This window comes from Agelaius tricolor, unplaced genomic scaffold, assembly GCF_023055355.1.
Source record: "Agelaius tricolor isolate 1412-34295 unplaced genomic scaffold, bAgeTri1.0.p SCAF_4, whole genome shotgun sequence".
Lineage (NCBI taxonomy): Eukaryota > Metazoa > Chordata > Aves > Passeriformes > Icteridae > Agelaius > Agelaius tricolor.
Genome location: NW_027269264.1, coordinates 27,023,756 through 27,029,562, shown reverse-complemented (window position 1 = coordinate 27,029,562; position 5,807 = coordinate 27,023,756).

The following is a 5,807-nucleotide window of genomic DNA, read 5'->3' as shown; positions in this document are numbered from 1 at the left end:
GGTTTTTTTTGATGAATGGAGATTATTCCCCCATTCCATAATAAAAAACATTAAACAATAGAGATGAATATGCATTCAGTGTTTACAGTTCTCCATACTTTGGAGAACCGTAAACAAATTTATTCTGAGTTGTCCAATTATACAGAGTACCTGAGCCAAATATTTTTTATAGACAGAAATGCAATGGTTCTGAACAAGAACTAAAAACTGTATATTTATAGTGCCTCATAAGCCTAACAAACATATCTTCCAAAAAAGATATCTTGTGGCTCATCATTCAGAATAACATTAGATAGTTAGTAAATGATCTTGCAGTATGTTGTATATGATGTTGCCACTTTCATGTAAAGAAAACTGAACTGTTTATGGATATAACCTTATATCCCTCTGTCCACTCCTCCCCCTGAAATTTATAGAATTAAGATCTGGTGTTCTAGGTCCATAAATAAGCACAGTACATTCAATATGTCCACAGTTATACTGACATTTGTTTCTAAATCATTTAATTAAAAGTCATTATTGAGAACAAAGGATTCATTAACAAGCTGTACATCTGAACAACTGATGGAGTTGTTGTGTTGTGAATATCATTTTAATCCAAATTAGAAAATGGCACAGATGTGCTGCTGCAAAATATTGACATACTGCAACTCCCCTGGAATGTGATTAACATTTGTATTAAACCAAAAAGTACATTAAAACCTGGATTTACTAATAAATTTAGGATTGGAATAATTCTTTTTAATGCTGAAATATAACATCTAAATTGTTATTATTTTAACCTCCACTTGGGATTATTTGCCCTATTAATGTGCCTTAATACAACATGGTAAACTTTGCTTTGACAGATTTTTTATTCCAAAATATTGTTATGATGTCTTTGATCATCAGAACTGCCATTAAGCATAACAAAATGTGCAGTATTTAAAATAGATCAGAAGTTTTTCATTGTCTCTGGTTTGTTCTTAATAAAATCTGTGATTTCAATACTTTTTCCCCAAGAATTTGAAATTATAGTTTTTCATTATCTCTACTGCAGAGGCATGTAAACTTGTGCACAAAAATAGGATTTTGATATTGGGAAGAAGAAATTTTTCTTTAGAATATGTTCTTTCCCCCTATATAATTGCATGAAAATGATCTGCAAACCAGAGACATCAATTCAGACTTAGGCACAGATTTAACAAAATAGCTTCCAAGAGATGTGTTAGATGTAAATATTTGGAATCTTTTCCCACAAGAAAAACCCAACAGCCTATTAGCAATGCCATAAAGTTATGTAAATAGCTACTTAGATTTTAATTTTGTGACCTGTAAAGCGATGAACTATTAAATTTGTGAATTCAATCATAAAACCTGATTATGACTATAATCCCAAACTAGCCATTTGTCATTAATGAAGGGACTATGAAAAAATATCTACTTTTTCCATGGATATCATTCTCTCAATCACCCACCTTAGCATTCTTCCTCACTTTTTAAGTGGAGATTTTACAGCAAAAAAAGTTTCTAGATTATTTCCCAACTGTACTGAAGAGCACTTTATAGAGACAGGTTCTGTCTCTTCATATCCTTTCCCTCATCACAAATTTTAATGTAAAAATATGATGTGCAACCAAGATGTTCATATTTACACAATTAAAAAAGAAAGAGATAATCAGTTAACAGATTTCTATATATTCAGCTATTTAGTATATTAAAAGTTTACTTTTGTTTGCATTTGGTTGTTTATTACATTCTCAGTAAAACTTTTGCTGTCTTGTGTTTTAGTAAATATGTCTGTGTTCAAGAGAACACAGATGGAGAGCATGTCATTTATGTTTGTTTGGTTGTTCCCTTACAAACCACATGTATTTATTGTAGCCAAATAAAAAAATATGAAGGAAACAAACAGCAAGGTAGGAAACAAAAAGGACCCTGAAAACTTAACAGTCATTCCACTTAGTTTAAAGAGCAAGATAGTGTGTTGTCTTTCTTGATGAGACTGGTTCAATGTAATTACTTTAAAGTTATCAAAAGCCAATATTCTAGGTTTATTCAAATGGAATTTTATATTAATATTTACATGCTGCAAAATAGTTATAGACAGCTTATGCATAATAAAATCCCACTAAGTTTATAATGATACCTGCCATAAAAACATTTGCTAATAAACTTTTTTATAACTATGAATAACTATCTTATACAAGATTTCCTGTTCCCCATAAGGCATTTACAATTCTCTGTTTACAATCATTCAAGAAAAGCAGAAGCAGAAAGATAAAGTCTGTCTTGCTTGTTTTTTCACTCAGAAGTCTTAATGTTTTACTTACACTACATCTTTTGGATAGGAATATACTGTAAATAATTACACTATAAATTCTGTGACAATATTTTGCACACAAAGGCATTGCAGCATGAGGTTTTTCTTTTCTGAGAGAAAACATTCGTATTAGTAGTGCACACACGGGTTTAACTTAGATCTTAGCTGCGAATTTGTATGTTAGAAATATGATGCAAAATCAAATGCAGAGCAAAAATATCATTGGATTTTTACCAATACAGAACAGTTCTTAAAGTCTCTTTCCAAAGTGTGCATGAAATACACACTCAAGACAGTGAACATTTATATTACATGTATTTTACAGATTACCATTCAGGATAAAATACTGCAGTGAAAGTATTGATTTTCTTTTCTCTTTGGAAGCAATGCCATCTCACTGAAAGTTATCCTTAGTGAACACTACATTAAACTTAAGATGTGCTCCTTAATAAAAGCAAACCTTCATACACACAATATTAAGGAAATACACTATGCAAATATTTCATAATATCTATGTCTAAACAACTGTCAGACACTTTAACAGCTCTACTCAATAATGTACAAAATTACAAGAAAATCTGATTAAAGATCTAAACATGAATCGAAAGATGATACTAAACAGTGTAACACCCAGCAAAATAGCAGGTTAACAAAACAGCTTTTTATCACCTACATTCTACTGTTCTTTTAAAGTTACACCAGCAGTTCAATAAGTAACAAAGACAGAATAATTCTTCTTCCTTGTACTCAGAAACTACAGAAACAATCACAAGTTATAAGCATAATTTAAATTAAATACTCCCTTCAGGTTTGATACCCTCACTGAAAGCACGTATCAACATCCACCTTTGGAAAGATAACGAAGTCCTTGCAAAGCAGTGCAGGAAGGCAGTTATAATCAGAAACCTGCCTTCTGTCCAGGCACTGGGATGTGCTCTCCACTGGCGCTCCCCAGACCCACTGCCCAAGAATAAAGTGCCTATTGTCCCAGCACTGTACTAATTGTAAAAACGCAGCGCATGCAGTAAGCATTATAATTATCCAGACAAACAAGCAAAGGCAATCAATGAAGAAATGAAAAGGATAAAAATACGCCACCAGACAAAGCAACCCAAGAATGAAATTAATATTCATAATGGAATGCAAGCCAGCCGAATGTCCTTTTCATGGCATGGCTATTGCATACAAGAGACTATTGTCCACAAGTGAAAAAATCCATATGTGGAGAAAATTTCATGTAGTTCTGCAGAGGAGAAAAGCTTTTCATTCCCAAAACACTTTCTCCTAGTCCCACTCTTTTGATTAAGTAAAGTTTTGGACTCCTTTGCCTGATAACATTAAAAAAAGTTGCCTCTCAGGATCCACCCTTCCCTGAACTCAGTAAGGTTTGCTTTTTTTCCAGCGCTCTGCTTTCATTTGCAGCTGTATAAATATGAACAAAAAAGCCATGCTCATCCAAACAAAGAAAAAATAGACTGAATATGCATATCCTCATTAACTAAATTTAATTATGACAAGCAGCATATTAATCAGTAGTTGCTCCAGTTACTGCATTCATTGGTAGGGAGGAGGACTCCAAATTAAAGAGAAGCGTGGAGGACAATCGCATAGTGATTAGGAGGCAGCTCACAACATGATACAATGCACTTTCTAAATAATTATTCAGAGGAAACAGAATAAAGAGGCAGATTGCTCTATTTTTAAGACCAACTCAAGAACAATTAGCCAAGAGCATGATGACAAGGCTGCTTTCTTTTTACCGTGACTGCTTCCAGCTCCACGTTCTCATACCAAGTAGCTTGGCAAACTGAAAAATTTGCATTTCACAAGGTGCAAGGGTGGGGGGAAATAAAAAAAAAAAGGAAAAAAGAAAAAAAAGAGGAGAGAGAGCTGAGCAGGAGGAGAAATAAAACGGAGAAAGTAAAAGAAAAATCCCATGCTGTACTTGCTGCTGTTTTAATGAGGAGGCCCATGCCCCTACAGCAGCAGAGAAATCCTATCTATCTCACTGTGATGTTAGGAGCTCTGAAGAGTCACTGAGCTGGAGCCGCAAACTGTGCGCTCTGAACTTTGCAGCACGTGCATTGCAACAGTGAAGGAGGAGTTCAGAAAAGAAAAAAAAATGCTTCCAGGGAGAGGAAAAAAAGTTATCACAACAACTTACCATCCACCAGGTCCTGGCTGACATGTCATAGCAAAGCTGCCATTTTATGGAGCTGTCCGATGCTTTTCCTGCCATTACGCTGTCAGCAACCTTCATCAGATGCAGCTCAATGGAAGATAAGACACCTAATCAAGAAAACATCAGCAGTGGCTTGCTGGGCTACATGTAGGCCAATCCTTATCACACTGCATCATGGGAAAAGCTCCTTTATTAGCAAGAACTCCAACCTCACTGATATGAAGACAAGGATCAGGTCTTTTCTTTTTTTTTTTTTTTTTTTTTGTCTGAAGGGATTGGTGAAACCAGCCAGAGTTCTTTGTGTATCATGTGTACACCAGTTCAGTATCTCACAAGTGGGAGGCTAGCTGCATTGCTGGGCTGCACGGACTTAAGTTTATTTGCATTCTTCTCAGTTGTATATTGTTTGACATGATCCATGGTCGGCTCTGAGTGCAAGAGAGGAGGGGGAAGAAATTATTCTGAATTAGTATCTTCTCCAAGAAGGACAGACGGGTTCAGCATCACGGTGGGGCCCTGGCCCAGAGGTCAGAGCACACGTGTGTGCACACATGGATCTGGGCGCTCGCGCACGCGTGCACGGGTGTGCGCCCCGGGAACACACAGGTAGCAGCTGCAGCTGGGGCAGCAGGGGCTGCCAAAGGCTACAAACTCTGCAACTGGACATATGGAAACAGTTTAACTCTTTGCAATCAGCTTTAGCAAGAAATAGGAAGGCTCTAAGTCGTCAGGAAGAGACAGCAGTTAGAATTTCAGTGATGCAGACTTTTCCTCCTCCCTTTCCCATGGATGTTCTTGATTTCCTCTGCTCTGGATGATCTAGCTGGGAAGAGGGGAACGAGTGGGCAGGGAACTATTTTAATCACGGCTCCCTTCTGCCCCACAGCTTCAGGTCATTTACCTCTTCTAAGTACTCTCACCCACCAGGGTGAGAAGGCATTCTTCCTTCAAGGTTTTCCTTGCAGGGCTTTTACCTTAATGGAAAATCTGTCATTCCGTGAAGGAAGGACTAGCCTAGAAGAACAAATTTTTCTTACTTTGTTTTAAGTCAGAAAAAGTACTTACATAAGCACACAGAGGAACTTCATAAAGCCTGGCCTTCATTTAAAAGCTATATAAAAAAGAACCAGGATTTGATAGTCCTGGATGAAGTGATCAGCATAGGTTTTACTGAGGTATTGCAGATTCTGTATATACCTTAGCAATAAATCCCTCCTTAGCAAAAACCTTATCAAAGCAATCACCTTCTCCACATCTCCAAAATTTTATCCTTAAAATTAACACTTTAGCATAGTAACAATAACTACAGCAATAACAACAAAG